This window comes from Procambarus clarkii, chromosome 57 (assembly GCF_040958095.1).
Source record: "Procambarus clarkii isolate CNS0578487 chromosome 57, FALCON_Pclarkii_2.0, whole genome shotgun sequence".
Classification (NCBI taxonomy): domain Eukaryota; kingdom Metazoa; phylum Arthropoda; class Malacostraca; order Decapoda; family Cambaridae; genus Procambarus; species Procambarus clarkii.
In genome coordinates, this window is record NC_091206.1 from 9,824,369 (window position 1) to 9,839,368 (window position 15,000).

General features: G+C 43.0%; 1 protein-coding gene across 7 annotated transcripts in view; it reads right to left on the bottom strand.

Annotated features, from left to right (window-relative positions):
- The window catches only part of LOC123745078 (tyrosine-protein kinase Dnt), a 316,401-nt gene that overhangs the window by 98,473 nt on the left and 202,928 nt on the right, over nucleotides 1-15,000 (bottom strand). The window contains exon 1 of one of the 7 annotated variants that reach the window (XM_069306251.1): nucleotides 4,414-4,729. The exons of the other annotated variants lie outside the window; for them this stretch is intronic. The gene's annotated coding sequence lies outside the window, so the exon portion shown is untranslated. Of the gene's footprint in view, nucleotides 1-4,413; nucleotides 4,730-15,000 lie in introns of those variants that run through there. 7 annotated transcript variants of the gene reach the window in all.

Below are 15,000 nucleotides of genomic sequence, written 5' to 3' on the forward strand. Positions count from 1 at the left end.
GTACATGCCTGGAAGAGAATGGTGAACAAATGCTGATCCTCCAGTAACTTTGTGAAGTCCTCCTTGCATGTTACGTTCCTCATTAGCTTTGTACACGTGGATATGTACAAGTTCACACCCTCGGGTCGGTCATTCATGTAAATTAGGAACAGTAGTGAGCCAAGGTCCAAATTCCGGAGGTACTCCACTTAATTCATTACTCCAGCTTAAAGCTTCCTCTCTGACTGACTGTTTCCTGTCCTTCATGTACTCCGTTTCCTATTTCAGTGTTTTCTTTGCTATCCCAGTTTGCTTCGCTCATTTTGTACATCAAACTTTCATGAAGAACAGTATCAAATTATTTACCAATCTAGGAAAATACTGGCTACCAAGCCTTCCTTTTACTGTTTTATTTTAGTAACTTTGTCATTGAACACAGTAAAGTCTGTCAGGCATGACTTTCCCCTTCTAAATACGGCCATATCCAATCATTATCATGCCTCTCTAATGAAATCAGCTCAATGTGCTTTTCATATGAACAGACATTTGCTCTGTATCTTACTTTTGGTTTAGAGGTTCTGTGTGAGAAATACAACGAAAGCTCTGAAGTTGATCTCAACATTGTCTCATATCAGAGGAAATAGCTTGCATTTACGAGGGTAAAAGGTCAAGACGGCAGGGCTCAGGTGTGCGGCCAAGATGTTGATAGCCGCTTGAGTCGAGGAAATCAGATTATACGTCCCCGGTTCCATTTCCTAGCCGTCGTATTACACTGTAAATTCCTTTCGCCGGTCGTCTCCGAGCGACCGGAGGATACGAGGCAGAGTTGAAAGTGGTCCTGATCTACAAGCCAAGATGAACAGATAACTGGTCACCTCATGAGAGGTGATTAGCCGAGAGGAGGTAAATAGTTCGTGTGATAGATCTCGTGTAATTCCGTTTAAAGTTGCATTGATCAACGTTCTGTTGGTATGGTATTGCTATCCAAGCAATACGCGGTGTTATGGAGCGTAAGGTCAGACCAGACCAGGTCAGGTCAGGTCAGGGTTTACATGTGTAAAAGAGCCACAGACACTATGACCCTTTCACACATGTAACAGGTACCGAGGACAATAGCCTCTAAGAGCAACAGGACAAGTGGACACAGGTTTAAGTTGGAAGCACCCAAAGCTGAAGAACTGTACAGAAATACTCGTACCCCTTCAGCGTAGTGCAAGAAATGCGCTACACTGAAAGCAGTAGTTGTGGAAGCCACCTCCAGCCACAGACTTAAGGCCAAAATCGACAAAAGATTTTGGACGTTAGGATAGTTAAATTATAATGCCATAGGTATAACAAGTCTAGTTGGCGGGGGCATAAAGAGCTAGTCCACACTGCCCCGTAGTCACTAATTAGTATATACTGATAGGAAAGCACAGTTGACAACTCCAGGAAGTGTTGTATTCCTCCCACCTCCCCTCTTGCCTCCCACATCCCCCCAACCTTGCCTCCCAAATCCCCTCAACCTTGCCTCCCAAATCCCCCCCCACCCTTGCCTCCCACATCCCCCCACCCTTGCCTCCCACATCCCCCCCACCCTTGCCTCCCACATCCCCCCCACCCTTGCCTCCCACATCCCCCCTACCCTTGCCTCCCACTTCCCCCCCACCCTTGCCTCCCACTTCCCCCCCACCCTGGCCTCCCACTTCCCCCCCACCCTGGCCTCCCACATCCCCCCCACCCTGGCCTCCCACATCCCCCCCACCCTTGCCTCCCACATCCCCCCCACCCTTGCCTCCCACATCCCCCCCACCCTTGCCTCCCACATCCCCCCCACCCTTGCCTCCCAAATCCCCCCCCAACCTTGCCTCCCAAATCCCCCCCCAACCTTGCCTCCCAAATCCCCCCCCAACCTTGCCTCCCAAATCCCCCCCCCAACCTTGCCTCCCAAATCCCCCCCACCCTTGCCTCCCAAATCCCCCCAACCTTGCCTCCCACATCCCCCCACCCTTGCCTCCCAAATCCCCCCCAACCTTGCCTCCCACGCCAACCAACTTGCGAGCCAGCGAAGGTGTAATGGTATTTCTTTCAGGCTCCTCCAGAAGGTAATAATCCCTGCGGCCAGAACTTCTGCAGAAAGTCCCGCCTCTCACCTCCATCTCTCTAAGCTCCTCTAAGAGGAGTTCAATAATGTTTTGTGCCCCCCCTCCAACGTTTCTTATTTAGGAGTTTCTCATCAGTGCTCAATACGTAATTTTTCATATATTAAGAATGAGGAGTCGCTTTTGTATTTGTGTCGCTGGCATTGCTAGACTTATTTTAGACGAGTCGAGATAATACCGATTAACATATTTGTTTACATAATATTAGTGTAGATAACGCTGGTTTAGATAATATTGGTTTGTGGTTTAAATAATTCTGGTTTAGATAATATTGGTTTGTGGTTTAAATAATGCTGGTTTAGATAATACTGGTACTGATAAGTTGGTTATGATAAATGGGTCACCTTACCATATACTGTAATATTTGTAAGGTAGTTTGATTGTTTTAAATGCAGGTTAATCTAACATGAGGGGGGGGGGGTGGCTGGGTATTATATATAAACAAGGGGGCCTGCGGCTGGGTATATTATATATATAAGGGGCTGTCGTAACACCACAAGTGTTTTATAACTGATACAATTACAGTCAGTTCACTCGGTAAACTGTGTCGCCAGTCTGTGGGTCCTTGACAACAGCAAAGTCACACCTGAGAGGCGGTAATGTTCACAGGCTGGGCCAGGTCAGGTCGGGTTAGGTGACGACCTGTGCTAAACTGATATTTGTAGACGATTGCTTGTGTTCTATCCATCAAGCGAGCCGCCATATCCGGTGTTAAGGTAAGATAGCCAAGGGCTATATCCGGTAGGTAGGTCTTATGTCTTGCAGACGATGAGTCACAATAACGTGGCTGAAATATGTTGACCAAACCACTCACTAGAAAGTGAAGGGACGACGACGTTTCTCAAGTCGAGTGTGAGAATTCTCAATGAATCGATTGTGACAATCTACTTGAGAATGTGGTCCAGGACGGACCTAAACGTCGTCGTCCCTTTATTTTCTTATGTGTGGTTCAACACTTAGGTCTTGACTTCCCACGTTCCCACTTTTGTAAGTCGAGCAACTGTACATTGAGAGGAGATGGAAATTTCCTATTCTACACTCTGGAGTTGGCTCTGAATGCCAGATACTTCCAAGCTGACAGAGAGAACCCCCCCCCTGACTGCCCCCTGAAAACCCTACCCCCCTGCCTACTGAACACCCTACCCCCCCCCACATTCTAGAATAAAATCAGGCAGTTGAGAGTGTGTGGTTGATGGATTCTGCTCCATTACTTTACATATGTGATTTGTCATGGAGTCGTCAGCCGTATTGGTCTCAGTTTCCTCTTAGCTCCTCCCCCTAGGTTGTTCCTCATACCTCTCATTTTCATTGATTTCCTTCCGCCTCCCCTTTACACTGTGGTCGGGTATAATAAATACACGGGGGCTGTAGCTAGGTATTTATATTATATATATATATATATATATATATATATATATATATATATATATATATATATATATATATATATATATATATATATATATATATATGTCGTACCTAATAGCCAGAACGCACTCGTCAGCCTACTATGCAAGGCCCGATTTGCCTAATAAGCCAAGTTTTACTGAATTAATAAATTTTCTCTAATTATTTCCTTATGAAATGATAAAGCTACCCATTTCATTATGTATGAGGTAAATTTTTTTTATTGGAGTTAAAATTAACATAGATATATGACTAAACCTAACCATCCCTACCTAACCTAACCTAACCTATCTTTATAGGTTAGGTTCGGTTAGGTAGCCGAAAAAGCTAGGATAGGTTAGGTTAGGTAGGTTAGGTAGTCGAAAAAACATTAATTCATAAAAACTTGGCTTATTAGGCAAATCGGGCCTTGCATAGTAGGTCGAGAAGTGCGTTCTGGCTACTAGGTACGACATATATATATATATATATATATATATATATATATATATATATATATATATATATATATATATATATATATATATATTTATATTATATATATATATATTATATATTTTAATTATAATCTCAACGTTTATGAATTGGGAATACGTCAACAATTGAGGAAGGTGACTTCCAATAAACGTGTCATCAATAGCCGTCAGAAGCATGGCGGGGAAACTTAAACAGGCGAACAAAGCCGGCCATCCCGGTAATGGGTGACGACCGAGCTAGACGAATGGCATATTAGAACAGCGGCGGCGGCGGCGACGACCGGGCCGGCCGCCTCGCAACTCCCGCCTCGCTGCTGCTGCTACAGTATCGTTCCAGGAAACCGTGTTGCCTAATCTATCCCATTTGTCCTGGAGCAATGTCGTAATGTGCCCCCCATTCCATTACTCACCTCTCGTCTCTACAGCGGCCACCTGCTGCTGTAGATGACCGCTGCTCTGGCCTCGCTTCCCTCCTTCGCTACGCTCTCACACTTGTTCCACGAGTTCCGAATTCAGATGCAATCGAAGAGAAAATCAAATTTGAATTTAAACTTGGCGGGAGGGCGTCCCGATGGTGGAGTGGCAGCGGCAAGCACAGTGGTAAGCGGTCGTGGCAAGGTGATCTCCAGGCTGTGGTCGAGCCATTCAGTGGTCGTTTGAACGAGGTCTTGAAGCGGCGGCGCTCGTTTGGAGAGTGACCGCGTGTTGCCAATGGCCTGTTTCAGCGCCCTGAGAGGCACATTACGCCCCAGCTCCACGCTCGGCTCTCATTGGTCACCCTCGATTTTTAACAGATTATGATTGGTCCCTATTTTTTGGTGTAGTCGTTACCAGCTGGAGCAAATTTGAAACTTAAACGTCCTTTCTCCAATGGGAACTGAACGGAAGGTTGAATTTGAAACAAGGAATTTTTTTTGTAAGGCTGACAAACTTTACCGTTCTCCTGGAGAAGCAAACAGGACGAGGACGCCGACATACTCAGCTATGCAGATATCCTTGTCTACATATCGAAGCTGACCGCTAATTGTAAACAACCATTTCACTCCAACGTATACCTTGTTAGAGCCTTCGTCTTGTAATCAACGCTGAAACAATGATTTTGTTATGTTTATTAACACAAAACTGGTAATCGCAAAAGTGTTCCACAGAAACTAAAGCTTGATAATATACCGATATACTCTGTCTCCTCATTCAAACACCTTGGTATCTCAGTCCCATGTGCCTTATCTGTAATTAAATTATTACATCAATAATACAATCAACAGACTCAATAAGATTCAATAACTGGGTATCCACCTTCCACCATCATCCACCTGGGCATCCACCTTCCACCACCATCCACCTGGGCATCCACCTTCCACCACCATCCACCTGGGCATCCACCTTCCACCACCACCCACCTGGGCATCCACCTTCCACCACCATCCACCTGGGCATCCACCTTCCACCATCATCCACCTGGGCATCCACCTTCCACCACCATCCACCTGGGCATCCACCTTCCACCACCATCCACCTGGGCATCCACCTTCCACCACCATCCACCTGGGCATCCACCTTCCACCACCACCCACCTGGGCATCCACCTTCTACCACCATCCACCTGGGCATCCACCTTCCACCACCATCCACCTGGGCATCCACCTTCCACCACCATCCACCTGGGCATCCATGCGTATAGCGCTCAACATTATGGAAAACACTTACAGACAGCTTAATTATTTCAGACTCTCTTTCCTCGTTACTAGCATTAAATACCTTATTATTAAATTGTAACGTGCTTGTCTCTCGAGCCAGACACACACATACAGATTTTATTATATATATATATATATATATATATATATATATATATATATATATATATATATATATATATATATATATATATATATATATATATATATATTTTATTAAATATGACCGAAAAAGTAAGATTAATAATTCTAACACGAATTTTCTCAATCTTTCGTACATTATGCTTCACTGTTGGAGGTAAATCAAAAATCACTTCTCCAAAATTCATTTTTATTTCTAGTCTGACGCGACACGGGCGCGTTTCGTAAAACTTATTACATTTTCAAAGACTTCACAAATACACAACTGATTAGAACTTGCGTTTCCCTGATTTTATATCTACATTTGAGTGAGGTGGGAAGGGTGATGTGGCATTACATTTGAGTGAGGTGGGAAGGATGATGTGGCATTAGAGAATATTAATAGGGTATTAAAAGTATCAACACAAGACAGAACACGAAACAATGGATATTGAATAGAAGTGTTTGTAGAAAGCCTATTGGTCCATATTTCTTGATGCTTCTATATTGGAGCGGAGTCTTGAGGTGGGTAGAATATAGTTGTGCAATAATTGGCTGTTGATTGCTGGTGTTGACTTCTTGATGTGTAGTGCCTCGCAAACGTCAAGCCGCCTGCTATCGCTGTATCTATCGATGATTTCTGTGTTGTTTACTAGGATTTCTCTGGCGATGGTTTGGTTATGGGAAGAGATTATATGTTCCTTAATGGAGCCCTGTTGTTTATGCATCGTTAAACGCCTAGAAAGAGATGTTGTTGTCTTGCCTATATACTGGGTTTTTTGGAGCTTACAGTCCCCAAGTGGGCATTTGAAGGCATAGACGACGTTAGTCTCTTTTAAAGCGTTCTGTTTCGTGTCTGGAGAGTTTCTCATGAGTAGGCTGGCCGTTTTTCTGGTTTTATAGTAAATCGTCAGTTGTATCCTCTGATTTTTGTCTGTAGGGATAACGTTTCTATTAACAATATCTTTCAGGACCCTTTCCTCTGTTTTATGAGCTGTGGAAAAGAAGTTCCTGTAAAATAGTCTAATAGGGGGTATAGGTGTTGTGTTAGTTGTCTCTTCGGAGGTTGCATGGCTTTTCACTTTCCTTCTTATGATGTCTTCGATGAAACCATTGGAGAAGCCGTTATTGACTAGAACCTGCCTTACCCTACAGAGTTCTTCGTCGACTTGCTTCCATTCTGAGCTGTGGCTGAGAGCACGGTCGACGTATGCGTTAACAACACTCCTCTTGTACCTGTCAGGGCAGTCGCTGTTGGCATTTAGGCACATTCCTATGTTTGTTTCCTTTGTGTAGACAGTCTACACAAAGGAAACAAACATAGGAATGTGCCTAAATGCCAACAGCGACTGCCCTGACAGGTACAAGAGGAGTGTTGTTAACGCATACGTCGACCGTGCTCTCAGCCACAGCTCAGAATGGAAGCAAGTCGACGAAGAACTCTGTAGGGTAAGGCAGGTTCTAGTCAATAACGGCTTCTCCAATGGTTTCATCGAAGACATCATAAGAAGGAAAGTGAAAAGCCATGCAACCTCCGAAGAGACAACTAACACAACACCTATACCCCCTATTAGACTATTTTACAGGAACTTCTTTTCCACAGCTCATAAAACAGAGGAAAGGGTCCTGAAAGATATTGTTAATAGAAACGTTATCCCTACAGACAAAAATCAGAGGATACAACTGACGATTTACTATAAAACCAGAAAAACGGCCAGCCTACTCATGAGAAACTCTCCAGACACGAAACAGAACGCTTTAAAAGAGACTAACGTCGTCTATGCCTTCAAATGCCCACTTGGGGACTGTAAGCTCCAAAAAACCCAGTATATAGGCAAGACAACAACATCTCTTTCTAGGCGTTTAACGATGCATAAACAACAGGGCTCCATTAAGGAACATATAATCTCTTCCCATAACCAAACCATCGCCAGAGAAATCCTAGTAAACAACACAGAAATCATCGATAGATACAGCGATAGCAGGCGGCTTGACGTTTGCGAGGCACTACACATCAAGAAGTCAACACCAGCAATCAACAGCCAATTATTGCACAACTATATTCTACCCACCTCAAGACTCCGCTCCAATATAGAAGCATCAAGAAATATGGACCAATAGGCTTTCTACAAACACTTCTATTCAATATCCATTGTTTCGTGTTCTGTCTTGTGTTGATACTTTTAATACCCTATTAATATTCTCTAATGCCACATCATCCTTCCCACCTCACTCAAATGTAATGCCACATCACCCTTCCCACCTCACTCAAATGTAGATATAAAATCAGGGAAACGCAAGTTCTAATCAGTTGTGTATTTGTGAAGTCTTTGAAAATGTAATAAGTTTTACGAAACGCGCCCGTGTCGCGTCAGACTAGAAATAAAAATGAATTTTGGAGAAGTGATTTTTGATTTACCTCCAACAGTGAAGCATAATGTACGAAAGATTGAGAAAATTCGTGTTAGAATTATTAATCTTACTTTTTCGGTCATATTTAATAAAATATGTCTACAGGAAAGACTGCTACCAAAATATACTAATATATATATATATATATATATATATATATATATATATATATATATATATATATATATATATATATATATATATATATATATATGCACAACTCTCCTAAACACGAGAGTTAAGTATACAACTTTAGAACACTTTCCCACCAGGAGACTCGAACCCTAGCCAGCACAGAAGCCTTCCAGCAACTGGCATAACAGGTACGCCTTAACCCTCTCCACCACCTGCTCAGACCCTTAAAAGAGATGGTAATTTCGGAGTATTTAAATACCCCAAAGATCAACACCTCCCAAGAGCACCAGAGCAAGTGAGGGGTCATGGTTGCTCACTTGCTCTGGTTCTCTTGGGAGGTGTTGATCTTTGGGGTATTTAAATACTCCGAAATTACCATCTCTTTTAAGGGTCTGAGCAGGTGGTGGAGAGGGTTAAGGCGTACCTGTTATGCCAGTTGCTGGAAGGCTTCTGTGCTGGCTAGGGTTCGAGTCTCCTGGTGGGAAAGTGTTCTAAAGTTGTATACTTAACTCTCGTGTTTAGGAGAGTTGTGCATTAAGCAGAGACACTGTGTCTTCCCATATTAACAGGGACTTGATGAAATTAACGTCTAAATGACCCCTCACTTGCTCTGGTGCTCTTGGGAGGTGTTGATCTTTGGGGTATTTAAATACTCCGAAATTACCATCTCTTTTAAGGGTCTGAGCAGGTGGTGGAGAGGGTTAAGGCGTACCTGTTATGCCAGTTGCTGGAAGGCTTCTGTGCTGGCTAGGGTTCGAGTCTCCTGGTGGGAAAGTGTTCTAAAGTTGTATACTTAACTCTCGTGTTTAGGAGAGTTGTGCATTAAGCAGAGACACTGTGTCTTCCCATATTAACAGGGACTTGATGAAATTAACGTCTAAATGACCCCTCACTTGCTCTGGTGCTCTTGGGAGGTGTTGATCTTTGGGGTATTTAAATACTCCGAAATTACCATCTCTTTTAAGGGTCTGAGCAGGTGGTGGAGAGGGTTAAGGCGTACCTGTTATGCCAGTTGCTGGAAGGCTTCTGTGCTGGCTAGGGTTCGAGTCTCCTGGTGGGAAAGTGTTCTAAAGTTGTATACTTAACTCTCGTGTTTAGGAGAGTTGTTCATTAAGCAGAGACACTGTGTCTTCCCATATTAACAGGGACTTGATGAAATTAACGTCTAAATGACCCCTCACTTGCTCTGGTGCTCTTGGGAGGTGTTGATCTTTGGGGTATTTAAATACTCCGAAATTACCATCTCTTTTAAGGGTCTGAGCAGGTGGTGGAGAGGGTTAAGGCGTACCTGTTATGCCAGTTGCTGGAAGGCTTCTGTGCTGGCTAGGGTTCGAGTCTCCTGGTGGGAAAGTGTTCTAAAGTTGTATACTTAACTCTCGTGTTTAGGAGAGTTGTTCATTAAGCAGAGACACTGTGTCTTCCCATATTAACAGGGACTTGATGAAATTAACGTCTAAATGACCCCTCACTTGCTCTGGTGCTCTTGGGAGGTGTTGATCTTTGGGGTATTTAAATACTCCGAAATTACCATCTCTTTTAAGGGTCTGAGCAGGTGGTGGAGAGGGTTAAGGCGTACCTGTTATGCCAGTTGCTGGAAGGCTTCTGTGCTGGCTAGGGTTCGAGTCTCCTGGTGGGAAAGTGTTCTAAAGTTGATATATATATATATATATATATATATATATATATATATATATATATATATATATATATATATATACACATATATATACATATTATATATATATTATATAACATAATATAATATAATATAATATAATATAATATTATATATTATATTATATTATATGAGTTTTCACTCTTAGGTCCTTTTCTTCGTCAATCTGCTGCAAAGCAATGTTGCTGCTTTGGTAGTTGTCACGTGCATTGTCTTGCATGTGGAGCATCACAATGAACATCACTACCAAATCAACTACCAACTACCAAATCAACAACATTAACTTGCAGTAGACTGACGAAAAAAGAATCTTGGGGGTCAGACTCCACCAATCACTGAAAGTTACACAACAAGAGGAAGCTGCGGTAAAAAATAACCAACCACACTCTAGGTATACTCAAACGATCTTCTGACTTAGAGGAAAAGAAAGTAGTTATTCTTCTATATGAATCTCCGGTGTGCCCTCACTTGGATTATTTTATTCAATCATGGAAATCTAATCCTCAGTTAAACATATCAGTTTTGGAGAAAAATTCAACGGCGGGCGACAAAAATCATTCCAGTACCAAGTCAACTCTCATACCAGGAACGGTTGTGGGCCTCAGGGCTAACAACACTGCAAACCAGGCATAACTGGTTTGATCTCATCGAAACTTTTAACAAATTTAACAACTTGGAGGATACTTACCCAAACCAAATCTTTAACAGGACAGATGTAACACAAGCAAGGAACAACAGGTTTGAGCTCAACAAGCCGCAATACAGCGTGGGATGGAGCGTGTGTCAACGCCACTTTTGGGTAAACACAACATGACAGCCAGACTGACGCAGGACGCATCTGCGTCACTGAGGCAGGACGCATCTGCGTCACTGAGGCAGGACGCATCTGCGTCACTGAGGCAGGACACATCTGCGTCACTGAGGCAGATATACGCCCTACCCACAAGTTAAAACAATATTAACACTTAATTAAAACTTGCTCGCGTTATTAAAGTCATAACTTCTTGCTGGCTTGTAGAGGAAAAAACGCAGTGAATATGTTTACATTCTGGTGCTGCACGAGTGTGTTCTGACGTGTTTCTTGTTATTCACTATACGAGGTATTACTAGGCTTCACTACATCAGGTACGACTAGGAAAAACCCCATAAAAGCTATCACAGAAAGAAGGGTTCCACTGTGTCGAGGATTACAACCGAGAGGTTTCATTAGTTAACAGTGGTAATTTATTATCCACTTCCGGACACGTCCGGACAACTTCGAAATCTCCAACACTAGGACAAGATACGCAAAACTGGGAAGAGATCGTAAAACATTTTGATTTACACAACAAAACGTATTCAGTGATGATTTTATCCCACATAAATTTTAATAATATTTCGTAATATTTCGCCTGGGTGGAAATCGCCAGCAGTTCAGCATTTCGACAGACGTAGACAAGAGACGTTGGCAGAAATTCCACAATATAAACAAAGGAAACAGAAGCTGCAGGCAATAATTACCTCTTCGTAACGGAGCCGCAGCGTTCAGTATCGTCTGTCTCTCGCCCTTCCAACTCTCCCACCGAGAACGGAGTCTTTGTACTAACTTTCAGAGGTAATTAGACTGAATTATTCCAATATAATACCGTATAATGACGCGGATACGAACTTCTTGGGCCGTGTTGGCGCGTCTGATGCCATGTTATGATCCGCAGGTCTGGGGGAGAACCCCTAACATTATGACGCCCGTTGTCCGGAACCACCACTTTACGGCATTTTAGATTATTTTACGGTAATTAAACGGAACATAACTGCCAACTATATTGTGTAATCTAATAACAAACTTGCGGGCTACTCTAGTATTCAGAATATATTTTAGAGGATTAGAGATAATATGGCTTCAGCTACGATATATATGCAATCAACGCATGTGTAGAAGCTATGACTGAATATATATTTCAGATAACTACCAAAGGCAGCCGTGAGATCTTCAAAACTTCACCCGGGAGAGGTAGAAGGGAAAAATTAATTATGAGGAGAATACAAATATATGATTCACAACATATACGATACTTGGCATTAATTTTCGTCGAGTTAGTCTTGGGCCCACGAATTTCCAGGTTAATTTCAAGATAATGTGAATATAAAGAAAGACGCAAATTACAGCCATTTCGTAAGAGATAACTGAACACGCCATTATTAAACTAACAGCCTACTTCATCTTGTAAATCCCCGGGGCTAACAAGCATGACCATTACCTTCCTAAACTACACAAAATATTACCACATCTTGTTAGTTTTATCCCGGTTTAAATATATTTTTTCAAGTAGAGAGGTTTATTTATATTGCGCGCGCGCGCGCGCGCACACACACACACTAAACCATCCCCACCCTCTCATCCACTATAACCCCTACCCCCTCATCCACCACCATCCTCACCCCATCATCCACCACCATCCCCACTCCTCTCATCCACCATCATCCCCACCCTCTCATCCACCCTCACCCCATCATCCACCACCACCCTCACCCGCCATATAGGCGCTACAGAAGCGTGTCACTCCACCAGGCAGGGCCAAAACCATCGCTCCGAGACCCAATGTCACACAATTACCAGTAAAGCATCAATATAATAGCTGCCATAAATCCGATCACATGCACCATTCCGAACGCAAATCTGCCCAAAGTAGGTTAATCAGAGCGTTCGATACCGACCCCTCTTACACCCGTCCGTCCTCCACCCGTCCATTACCGATGTCAACAGAGGCGGGAGGAGGTGGGGACGGGGTTAGGGATGGACAGTACACTCTAGACCTAACGTGGGCCCCTGGGTTGGTCTCTTTTGGTGCGAATTATTTTTTTAATTTTGCCCCGAGGGGGCGAGTTTATTGGCCAGCGCCACTCATCCTGTGAGTGGACACACCGCCATAGTGACAGTATTGGGCAGCGCCGCTCATCCTGTGAGTGGACACACCGCCATAGTAGCATGTACAACCCCCACCTTCTTCAATAGAAATATTATTGAATCTGTTTTAATTGAAATCACAAAGTCATACAAAAATATTAGCAATGGTTTGAACACTTTGGATCCATCCATTGATCAATTAAAAAATGATTATTGTATGATGATTAATAATAATATATCCCATTAGGGATTCTAAGAACTTATATGTATTAGTCATTAAGGATAGGGATTCTAGAAACTCTTATCTATTGACCATTAGGCTACTGCAGTTTCCTCTTCTTATGTTCATAAACCAATATTATAAAAACTGTTTTACACATCACACGCCATCTTCCTGCCCATATATGAAGTTCGATATTTAGTAAGACTGGAATTTGATATCATTTGCCATAGATGCAAAAAAGGAGGCGTGGGAAAGAATTTGTATTGCCATTGACCTGCTTATGACCATCCCATGTTGTCCACCAGTCACACTGCAAAGCCTGGTGGGGTTAGCCCTAGGCGTCTGGCCTCCAACCTCGAACAGAGTGATATACTTTTTGTTGATATAGATAAATATATATGAGAGATACAGCTAGAGAACAGTGAACCCCAGGGAGGTACAGATACCTGGAGAACAGTGACCAGGGAGGTACAGACACCTGGAGAACAGTAAACAATCAATACTGTAACTAACTAGCTCTTAGCAGAGGGACCGGTCTTGCCTGCTATGTGACAACACTGGGGAGAGACAGGGTGATGTATTCTATGTGACAACACTGGGGAGAGACGGGTTAATGACGGCTATGTGACAACACTAAGCTCTATACAAGCCCCTTGGTATTAACTATCACATCATTAGATCTCAAAAGTGTATGACATTATTCGTTACAATATAAGACTATACAATTTCTCTCTCCAAAGCTAAACTAAAGTTCCGTCGACTGTATTTGAGATTAAAGCAGATGTGTATATTTGTATATCCTGAAAAATTTAATTAATATTTACAATCCATTAGAGCATTAACAATCTCCCAGCATCAGTTAAATTAATTAAGATTCATAAAACGCTATTGATTCACTTAATTAGCAATTATACTGCATTTTGCCCAGTTTGTTGACGTCAACGAGCGATCGCAGCACGATAGCAGGTCCCTGACGCCCAGGCCGTAAGGCCGTACACAGCGTACTATATCCCGTAACTTTGGCTCCTGTGTCAGGTGGAGGCGCGCGCATGCGCGGGTGATCAGTGTCACCAAGTCCGGTCAGCTAACTCCCCCGTGACTCGTATGTCTCCAGGCCCCGGGAAAAAACCCCTCCACGATGGTAACACTTGTTGCCTCACTCTACCCCTGGCGTACGATAACATAAATTTCCAATAATCTAGGGAGTGAAGGATGGTCCTTGAAGGGTCAGGTTATCGCTCACCTGAGGGTTAATTTACCGTGCTTACGTGCTCTACCTGTCGGCAGAAGGAGCACGCTTGAGGCTGCGGGAGTTAAACTGCTGCTCTCCTGAGGGCTGGACTATTTCACCGGGAGTAAAATTATCGTGCATGAGTGAGAAAATTATGCTTCCTGAGGGATTGGACGTTATCAAAGTTAAGATGTTAAAATGCTGCGGTACGCGAGGTTAGGTTAAACCAGGGTAAACATGCTGCAACGGCTGGCGTCGTGTTAATTACCATGGGAGAGACGCTAAAATGTAAACATTAGTTATCATCTCTATGAGCATTACTACAGTGTACTTGTTATCTTACCCGGACGGTGTACTTACTGAGCTTATACTTAGTTTAGTTATACTTATACTTATATATACTTATAAGTATATGTATAAGTATACTTATACTTAGTTTAGGTGTGTGTTGAGTGTACTGTGTTGGCTGGTGGTGGTGGGGGTCGTACGGGGCTATCAAGGTCGTGCTGGCCATTTTGTTTTTCATCCCAGTAAGGTTTTTGATACGTTCTGACGCATATACATACATACATACATACATACATACATACCATTTGAGCATGCATGCATAAAAACATGTA